The sequence below is a fragment of the Helianthus annuus genome, chromosome 4 (genome assembly GCF_002127325.2).
Source record: "Helianthus annuus cultivar XRQ/B chromosome 4, HanXRQr2.0-SUNRISE, whole genome shotgun sequence".
NCBI lineage: Eukaryota > Viridiplantae > Streptophyta > Magnoliopsida > Asterales > Asteraceae > Helianthus > Helianthus annuus.
Window position 1 is genome coordinate 170,563,578 of NC_035436.2, and position 11,387 is coordinate 170,574,964.

The following is an 11,387-nucleotide window of genomic DNA, read 5'->3' on the forward strand; positions in this document are numbered from 1 at the left end:
ATGCAGACAAACTGCATTTAATGAAGAAAGAGAAGATGGATGGACACGGGGCCGTGTCCGGGCTTCTGTGCAGGCTATAAATAGGGGTGCTTGGCTCACTTGCAAATCATCCCTTGGCAAACCACCTCTCTCACACTTCACCCACCCACCACCACCATCACAACCCACATCCACCACCATCATCTATCATAGAGTGTGTGTAGTAGTCTCGGGATCCAAGATTGATCGTAAGAGTTCTTGACAATAAAAGGCCATCTTTGCCTAAGTCTCTTACATCACTTGATTAAGACAAGCATTTAGTGTAATACTTTTTATTTTTAATCTTTTCACACTTTTTATTTGGTTATGTATTAATGACTTTAATAACTAGTTTCTTATGTTGAAGGTGAGTCTTCCATATCATTTGTCTGTGGTGTCTTGGCATTATTTTACTGTCTATATAAAATAAAAGATTTACACCATTCATATCTCCACAGTCTATATGGAGGTATGTTGGCTACCTGGTCGGGGGTTAAGGGAATGGTTTGGTTAAAGTCTTGCCTTGTTCAGTGTATAGATCCTGCAAGGACCTGGGGCAAGCTTAGTAGAACCTCCTTCAATACCCACTGGTATTGGATGGTGGGGGTTCGAATTTCTTGATCCCCTCATATGTAAACTACTATTAAAACATTAACCCGACTACTTAGGATTGTATCCCTACTGACTCAAACTACTTAGCCGAGGGTAACGTCACCTTCAAAAGAGGGGCCTACCACATTACGCATTAATAACTTAATTAATTATCTTTCAATAATCCAACCCTTTAGGATTGTATCCTTGCTGACTCAAACTACTAGGTTGAGGGTAACGTCACCTTTAAAAGAGGGGCCTACTACTATAACTAAGATAATCTCTCAAAAGTGCAAAAGTGCGGAAATAATCAAAGGTTACACTAAAGGCGAGTCAGATCCAAGTGATTCATCTTGTCTATCTGTTTTTATTTTTATTTTCAGCATTTTTAGTTTTTATTTTCTAGTTTAAAACCTTTTTCTAACTTTTGATTTGATTAGACGTTGAGGATAAACCGGTATTAAAAGCTCTTGTGTCCTTGGACGACCTCGGTATCTTACCAACACTATACTACGCTCACGATGGGTGCACTTGCCCATATGTGTGTTTGGTGTTAGTAAAATATCGTGTTTTATAAATTTAAAACTTGACTAAAGTGTAAAAAGGGCTAAAAATATACTTAAAAATCTATAACACATGACACGCACCAAGTTTTTGGCGCCGTTGCCGGGGACACAAGGATTTTAAGAAAGTTAGGAATCAACGGCTTAATCGTTTTTTCTAATTTTTCTGTTTTTAGGATTTTTCATAAATTTTCAGCTTCTGCGGAACTCAGCACGGGTCGTGCCCGCTGAACACGCCCCGTGCCCAATCTTTGGTACTGGCAATCCTATTTTAAGTCAGACAGTAGCTGAACACGGGGCTGTGCCCAATCAACACGCCCCGTGCCCAAGTATCAGTTACTGAAAACATAACCGTAAGATCCCGACGGTTGGTAATTTCTGACATAAACATGAGTGATACTGATTTTTTTTACTATCGGCCCTCTTATGGTACGTGGTGTCAAATATGTGGTGGCCCTCATAAAGATTTAGAATGTTATTTTCTAAATTACAAGCCCCACTATATAGACCCATTGTTTTCCTGTAGCCTTAAGAGGGGCGAAAGTAAAAATAATCCCTATCTCTCCCTCGAATGCTCTCAATCGAACCTTCTAGGAGAAATGCTTCTTGATGAATTATTTCAATTGGAAGATCTAATTCTTAATTGGGTTAAAGAACTTGAGAGGGATATCAATAATTCACCTCAAGACAATACCCAAGAAGAATTATTGAGATCGCATTCGGATAAAAACAACTTCGTTGTTCCCGAAATCACCTCTAACTCTGGCGAAGACTTGAGCGATAGTCGTCCCTTTGTCGATTGTGCCGTGAAGGATCCCCCATCGACTTCGTTTGATGTATACATAGACCCGAGCGATTCGACATACACCTTCTTTAACGAGAGCCCGGGAAAGGGTTGGACTTGTGCACCTAGATTTAGCATAAGAATCACCCTTACCGATAACCTCTTGCGTTCTCGTCTAAATCTAGAGCAATTAAGGGATCTCAGGCACTTCGGTGTTGTCCCGTCCAGTAAGGAACCACCCGATCCGGATAAATTCCTTAAAAATAGACGAAACTCCATAGACAGCCTCTAGACTTGTGGCCGTATCCAGGTCAGCACGCCCCCGTGTCCACCAAAAGATTCCCGTCTGATTTTCTGTCAGAATACGGATAAAATGTGTCAGAATCCTGTCTGCACATGGGGCCGTGTCCAGCCAACACGGGGCCGTGCGCAGCGTGCTGTCATTTTCTATAAAGGCAACAAGATTACTGAACATTTAGACCACTCCAAAGACAAAGATTTGCTGGGATCTTCACGCATACCATCCTAGAATGGCAAGCAGAACTAGCGGAACATCTTCATCGCACTCCAGGAACAACCGACAAGGGAGAAGGTCATCAACGGTTAAAGACTCTCTTGTAAACTACGTTTACGCTTTAAGAGAGGCCATTGATGAGATGACAGGAGTGGAAGAAGCGTTGGTCGACCGTATCAATCATTTGGCGGTAGGGCTAGAGGGATGTCTTCGAGAGGTCAACCTTTTGCACCAAAGGTTGAACATTCTCGCTTCTCCTCCTTTGGTACCGATTATCACCCAAAGGGCATGGAATGTGGTACCGGAAGTCATCATACCGGCCGATTGGTACACCATACACCCGGACCCCCCCCCCCGAGACATATTACAAGGGATTCCGGTTGGTGTCACTCCCCCTCCGCAATATGTTGAGGAAAACGAGCCCGCCTTCTTCCTCCCAAGAGAAATAGAAGAATGGCTTTAACAACATCTAGGGAATACCTCTCGGTCCGGAGTTCTACAAAGCCTTTAAATACTGGAAATCTATTTCCGGAATTTTGATTCCTATTGTAAAAGTAGATCTCCCTAGGATGATTTTATGTATCTCTTGACCTATCTATCTTAGGGCTTTTTGTTTTTATTTTCTAGGACCCTATGTAATGTGTTAGTTTTAATGGAATGATGGTTTTAATTAAATTGGTGTTTGGATGATTTTGTCATGGGTAAAACACACTCGGGATGGTGAAGGATACCAAGGGAAACTTAAACCAGCACCCCATGCACAAAAACAGAGCCTCCCGACAGTTTTTCTTCGTTACAGCAAGTTCAGCATGGGCCATGCCCACCCAACACGGCCCCATGCTGAACAATCTGCAGAAAATGCCCAGTTCAGGTAACTGGACACAGGGCATGCTCACTGAACACGCCCCCATGCCCAGACTTTTGTTTCCTTTTGTTATTTCTGTTACTGGCAACCTGAACACGGGGTCGTGCCCGGACACCACGGGCCCGTGTCCAGACGCCCAGTAACATTAAAATTTGTTTTTAACACACCTATTACACATTCAATCAACCTAAAAACTTATTTTTTGGACACATTGAGGACAATGTGTAATTTAAATGTGGGGGGGATGCTAAAACCTTGAATTTTGCAAGTCCTAATTACAAGCCTTACACAAAACTCTATTGGAACCGCTAATCACCCCAAATTTTTTCAAAAAAAAATTCAATTTTTTTTACTTTTCTTGGTTTAATTTGGGAATTACAAGTTTTAAAAAGGTTATTATTTTTATAAATTTACAACCGATATCGTCGTGATAAAAAGAACCAACATAAGAACATTATGAAACGGCATAACAAACCTAGTTAAAATTTGATTATATATACTTGATCACATAAAAACCCATTCCCACAAAAAGTGAGTTTTGAGCCTTTATTAAGCATACAAATACACATCTTTAAACTAAATGCTCATTTTTCGTTTCTTGTGTGAATAGCCGCTTGGTTTCTTACAACTCCAGAACTTGCCACGACGATTCATTCCCGGTCCTTACCAACTTAAACCCGAGTAAGTAAATGATGGAGGCATTAGGACTAACCTTTTTTATTTCTACACCATTATTTTTCTTTTTTTTTACCACCTACCCAAAATCCCCCTAGTTAACCCCTTTGAGCCTAAACCTTTTCATTTCTTAACCCACAAAACAAACACCCTTTTACCCACCAAAACCCTTTTTCATTTTAAACCCTTTATTTTAGTAAAAAGCTCGGTTTTTCATATGACATTCCTTATCGAAAAAAAATGATGATGCGCAAGACGCTGAATGTCTTGGATATTGTCGAGGTTTGCCGATGTAACATGGCTCTGAATTTCTGATGCTAGACCCTTGAGGTACAACTCGATGCGTTTGATTGGAGGGTCCACCATAGTTGGACACAAGATGGCCAGTTCGTTCGACCGTTTCGTATAAGCTTCAATTTCCGACCCCGTCATTTTCAGATGATAAAGCTCCACTTCCAACTTGTGGATGTCATCACGCGTGCAGTATTCCCTTTTGATCAGTTCCTTAAAATCGTTCCAAGGGGTGGCGTTAGCAGCTGCCAACCCTAGGAGTTGAACTTGCGCGTTCCACCAAGTTAGCGCAATTCCTTGTGCCAGTGGCGTACTTGACCCTGCGAGCCTCAGGGCATTCACACATCTCGAATACCGACTCGAGCTTCTCAAACCAATGGAGTAGTCCCACTGCTCCTTCTGTGCCACTGAATGTGCTTGGACGACAGTCCATGAAGTTCTTGAATGTGCAGACGGGTTGCTGTGCGGGTTGACCTATTGTGTACGAATGGGACAAAGTTTAAACACGAGAGTTGGTTTAGGAGTGTAGGATCTAAAGATCCTAGCGTGAGTTATAACTACAGGATATACCTCCTGCTTGTGCGGCTGCAAGTGCCGCAGCAACTTGTTCATTAATGAGAGCCGTCAACTGGGCTTGAGTCATGTTAATTCGTCCAGACATGATCTTCATAGTAAAAGTAGCATAAGTGAGAATGGTTCGCAAGTAGTGCGATGACAGAAGAGTGTAAGCACATAGGTATTCTCATGCAATAGGGTTATGTGTATCTAAGCGTACTCCGAGCAAAGTTCTATGAAATTCTAGCAAGCAGGTAATAAACATAAACCATATTACCTAGGATGTTGAGTCTTGCACGTGGAGCGAAGCCTCGTTGTGGATCGTTGAGAGCACTGTTCTGGTTATAGTCTGGTTTTAATAAAAACGTTTTTCCCATATCAAAACCGAGTTCTCTATAACCAATGGCTCTGATACCAATCTGTCACACCCCCAAAATCCACACGCGGAGTACCACCGCTTGGAGGCGTGACATGACCAGGATCAAGCCATCAATCATATTGAACATAGTGTATAATAATTAAAGCAGTTCGTAAAACCCAATTCAATACAATTGATGTTCAAACCAAACTTTGTTTAAGTAGCAGAAGCATGCAAGTAAACCCAACATAAATAATGGTTTGATATGTCATAATTGTTCAACACAGTATTCACGATCCATGCCCCACAACGACCTGCTCCTCCCTGTGCAAGCTCCATATGTACCTAGGGTCCTGCAAGGCATGTAACAGAGAGTCAACAATTAGTTGAGCGAGTTCACAGTTGATTGTTCAGTAATTGTAATAGTATGAGTAGCTTTATGTTCGTTCATTACATCAGGTGTCGTATTAGTTTGCATCGCGGCCCTCTAGGCATGTATGCGAAGATTAGGGAAGTTTTCCCAAGTATTCTAGACTAGGTATATTTGTATCGCAGCCACCCGGCATGTGTGCGAAGTTTAGTGTATGGTTCGCAGCCATCCCAAACATGCGTGCGAAGATTAGTCATATTATCGCAGCCAACCCCGGCGTGTGTGCGAAGATCAGTTCTAATAGTATCACTAGTCTAGTCGTATCTTATCAATAACCCTTCCTCACCCGAGGACCATATCATTAAGTTCCATTAGCTAGGTAAGTACAAGTAAATCATCTAATCCCATTCCCACCCTGGAAACCCCATGCCTTGGCTGTGTGAACTCACCTTGGTTTGCTCGGCAGATACACAAAAAGGTTTCTTGAACTAAGAGTGGTCAACCACGTCCTAACAGGGTTACCATACAAGTTAGGTTTTGGTTCAAGTAAAGCACGTATGATTACACAGAGTTAAGCAGATTATGAACACGTATTCATCATGGCAACCACATATCATCACGTTTAACAGTCATAACATAACCGACTTGTGCGATTCACAAAATGAAGCCCAACATAATAACGGCCCAACCTATTGTGCGATCTGCATACTTGTGCGGTCCACAAGGGGTTGTGCGATCCACTAAGCCCGACCCAAATAAATAACATATACACTCGGCCCAACAATTTGCATAACAGTCCTAACATGTATCGGCCCAAATAGACTACACAAGTCATGTGCGATCCGATTTGGGTTGTGCGACCGGGTTTGAGCTTTGAGGCCCAACTGTTAAACAAACATTATTACTTGTGCGACTATGGATGCCTTGTGCGACTGATGACATCTTGTGTTACCCGGAGTCTTGTGCGAACGGACTCCTTGTGCGAGTGGACCTCTTGTGCGATCAAGAGGTCTTGTGCGATTGGTTTACACATCCGAATTTCATGCAATCAGTTACAAATTTTCCTTAATTCACGAGATTAGTTACATTGTTTCCAATTTAACATTTGTCAATTAACAAGTTTCCAGCTATTCGTTTAACATAGAATCGATTAAACCGGGCATATTCAAATGAATTCTCATGAACCCTAGATAATCAATAATCATGAACAATCATTCAAAACACCTAAACATACTCATCTAAAGGTTTCAATCATCTCATGATACCTCAGTCTCGACCATATAACAATCCGGTTTCATGCAGCCGATTAACAAGCATTCGAATCTAGTTCTATAGTGTGACATCCGATTAACATGTACAAATTTCTAATACACATAAACAAGCCGATTTCATGAAAACTAAGATCAAACCATTCGGATAAAACACATACATATATAGCCGATCACATACCAACAACATAACAATACATCACCCGAACAAAAACACATAACATGAAACACTAACCGGTTAGAGAAGGAACAAGGTGTGATCCGAACAAGGAAGGATCTGGGATGGAGAGGATGCTTGGGCTGCCGTCGAGTTCATAAGGGAGAGAAAGAGAGCACTAGGGTTTTGTGTGTGTGAAGTGTATTGGTAAAATGTGTGATGGTTACAAACACCTAAGTGTTAATCGAACAAGGGGGGATGGGCCGAACCCAACTTGGGCTGCCCATTCGGTTCAAGTTCAAGGAATGCGGCCCAATCATGGGCTTGTGCGATCGAGTGGGAGTTGTGTTTTTGGGCCGATTTCATACATACATACATACATACATACATACATACAAGCACAAATCAAACATAACATTCATTTAATCATTCACTTTCATATAGTCACATAGTGTTCACATTCGTTACATCAAAGCACACAATAAGAGGTTTGAAATACGAGTTGTCACATTATCCCCAACTTAAAAGAAATTTCGTCCCGAAATTTGGTACGTACTCACTAAGGAAGCTAGTTAAGTTGTATCGTTTACTGGTTTTCCTGGGGTGTCACATCCTCCCCCCGTTGATCTGGAATTTCGTCCCGAAATTCCGTGGTAGCTTCAGCCTCAGTAGTGGTTGCATTGGTTCCGAATAACTGGGGATACTTGAGTTTCATTTGATCTTCACACTCCCAGGTGAACTCTGGGCCGCGATGGGAGTTCCAACGAACGCAAACAAGAGGGATTCTCGTGTTCTTGAGGACCTTAACATCCTGGTCTGTGATTTCAACAGGTTCCTCGACGAACTGTAACCGCTCGTCGATAGTGAGCTCCTTCAAGGGAACTATGAGGGTCTCATCTGACAGGCACTTCTTCAGATTCGACACGTGAAAAACATTGTGAACTGCCCCGAGTTCAGCTGGTAAGTTTAGTCTGTAGGCTACTTTGCCTATTCTTTCTGCAATTTCGAATGGTCCGACATACCGCAGAGTGGGTTTGCCCCGTTTGCCAAAACGTACCACACCCTTCCAGGGTGAGACTTTAAGTAAAACCCAGTCCCCGACCTGAAATTCCAATGGCTTCCTACGCTCATCCGCGTAGCTTTTCTGACGGTCGCGAGCTGCCGCCATGCGTTGTCGTATTTGTGCAATCTTTTCCGTGGTGTCCACTATAAGTTCTGGACCCGTGATCTGACTATCCCCCACCTCTGCCCAACAGAGAGGTGACCAGCATTTACGTCCGTATAGTGCCTCGAATGGAGCGGCTTGGATGCTGGTGTGATAACTGTTATTGTACGAGAACTCCACCAAAGGGAGATGCTTTTCCCAGCTGTTGCCGAAATCAATAACACATGCTCGAAGCATGTCTTCTAGGGTTTGAATCGTGCGCTCAGACTGCCCATCCGTCTGAGGGTGATAAGCCGTGCTCATATCTAACCGAGAGCCAAAAGCCTTGTGCATTGCTTGCCATAGCTCTGAAGTGAATCGTGCATCGCGATCCAAAATGATAGAGGTGGGCACCCCGTGCCTTGAGACTACTTCCTTCAAGTATATGTCTGCTAGTGTGGAAAACTTGTCTGTTTCTTTGATTGCCAGGAAATGAGCAGACTTGGTGAGTCGATCCACGATCACCCAAATAGTATCGTTCCCACGCTGGGATCTAGGCAGGCCAGTAACAAAATCCATGGAAATTTCCTCCCATTTCCACTGTGGTATCTTGGGTTGCTGAAGTAAGCCTGCTGGTTTCTGATACTCTGCCTTGACTTTTGCACAAGTCAAGCACTTACTGACGTAGGTAGCGATGTGGGCCTTCATGCTAGGCCACCAATACGTTGTTCTGATGTCGTGGTACATTTTATCTGACCCTGGATGTACCGAGTAGCGAGACTTGTGAGCTTCATCCATTACAAGCTCGCGTAAGTTGCCATAGAGGGGGACCCAAATACGCCCCGTTACATAATAAGCACCGTCTTCCTTCTGTTCTAATCGTTGCCTTGAGCCGCGTAGGGCTTCAGCCCTGACGTTTTCTGGTTTCAATGCTTCTACCTGAGCATCTCGTATCTGTGCAGGAAGACTAGACTGAATGGTAAGCTGTAGTGCTCGTACGCGTCTAGGTAGAGTGTCTTTTCGACTGAGGGCGTCAGCCACAACGTTGGCTTTGCCTGGATGGTACTTGATGGCACATTCGTAATCGTTCAGTAGTTCGACCCATCGACGTTGACGCATGTTCAGTTCCTTCTGCTTGAAGATATGCTCGAGACTCCTGTGATCTGTGTAGATAGTGCACTTGGTACCATACAGGTAGTGTCGCCATATCTTAAGTGCGAAAACAACAGCTCCCAGCTCCAAATCGTGCGTCATGTAGTTCCGTTCGTGAACCTTAAGTTAGCGCGAAGCGTAAGCAATAACTTTATCCCGTTGCATCAATACACAACCAAGCCCCTGTATCGATGCGTCACAATAGACCACAAAATCGTCCGTGCCTTCTGGCAAAGAGAGGATAGGTGAACTGCAAAGTCTATCCTTTAAGTGCTGAAAAGCGGTTTCCTGAGTATTTCCCCAACGGTAGGTGACACCTTTCTGTGTCAGTAGCGTAAGCGGCTGCGCAATCTTTGAAAAGTCCTTGATAAACCGTCTGTAGTATCCTGCCAAACCCAAGAATTGGCATATTTCCGTTGGTGTACGCGGTGCAGGCCAGTTCCTGATCGAATCAACCTTGGATGGATCGACATGGAACCCATCCTGGTTTACTACGTGGCCTAGAAAGTGGACTTCACGAAGCCAGAAGTCACATTTTGAAAACTTGGCGTACAGCTGTTCCTTTCGAAGGAGTTCCAAAATAAGTCGTAGATGCTGCTCGTGTTCCTCCTGACTCTTGGAGTAGATCAGAATGTCGTCGATGAAAACAATCACAAACTTATCTAGGTAGGGTTTGCACACCCTGTTCATAAGGTCCATAAAGACTGCCGGTGCGTTCGTTAGCCCGAAAGGCATGACTAGAAACTCGTAGTGGCCGTAGCGAGTTCTGAATGCTGTTTTAGAGACGTCCTCATCCCGGACTCTCAGCTGATGATAACCTGACCTCAAGTCTATCTTGGAGTAGTAGCACGACCCTTGCAACTGGTCGAATAAGTCGTCCATACGTGGAAGAGGATAACGGTTCTTCACTGTCACTTTGTTCAGTTCCCGGTAGTCTATGCACATCCTGAATGTACCGTCCTTCTTTTTCACAAATAACACTGGAGCTCCCCAAGGCGAAGTGCTTGGACGAATAAAGCCCTTTTCCAGGAGCTCTTGTAGCTGCTTAGACAGCTCTTCCGGTTCAGTTGGAGCTAAACGATACGGTGCTCGAGCTATGGGTGCTGCTCCCGGAGTGAGCTCGATTTGAAACTCGACCTGGCGATGAGGCGGTAGACCAGGTAAATCTTCAGGGAACACCTGAGGAAAGTCGCGTACAACTGGAATGTCTTCCAATTTCTTTTCCTTCGCTGATGCATCAGTAACGAGTGCCAGAATAGCGGTGTGACCCTTCCGCAGACATTTCTGAGCCTTCAAGAAAGAGATGATGCCAACCACAGCACCACTCTTGTCGCCTTGAACTTCGAGAGGTTCTTGACCAGAACGGGGAATACGAAGGATCTTCTCACTGCATAAGATTTCTGCCTGATGTTGGGATAACCAATCCATCCCAATAACGATATCGAAGCTTCCCAAGACTATGGGAATAAGGTCGATGGAGAAAACTTGACCGGCTAAGACCATATTACAACCCCTGACTACATGCGTGGCTTCTAGACTCTTACCATTAGCTAATTCTACTACATGTTTGGTGGTTAAGAGTGTTGGTGCACGTTTTAACAATTTACTCACTTTCAAAGATATATAACTTGTATCCGCACCCGAATCAAACAAAACAGTAACATAAATATCATCGAGAAGAAACTTACCCATAACCACATTGGGATCATTCCTTGCGTCGCCCTGACCCAGCACGAAAGCACGACCCTGAGCTTCGTTGCCGTTGTTGTTGTTGTTGTTGTTTCCCCCGTTGTTGTTGTTCCCATTGCCCTGGTGGTTGTTGTTGTTGCGATTCTGGTTCTGGTTCAATTGGGGGCAATCACGTTTGAAATGACCTTCAGCCCCACACTGGAAACATCCCCGGTTTCCTCGTTGTGGCTGCTGCTGCTGGTGTTGAGGAGCTGGTGGTGGAAGTTGCTGATTCTGATTCGCAGGTCTTGAGCTCCTGCAGTCTTTAGCTTCGTGCCCTAACTTGAGACATCTCTGACAACGTTCCTTACGACACCGTCCACTGTGGTGTCTGTTGCACCTATTACACAATGG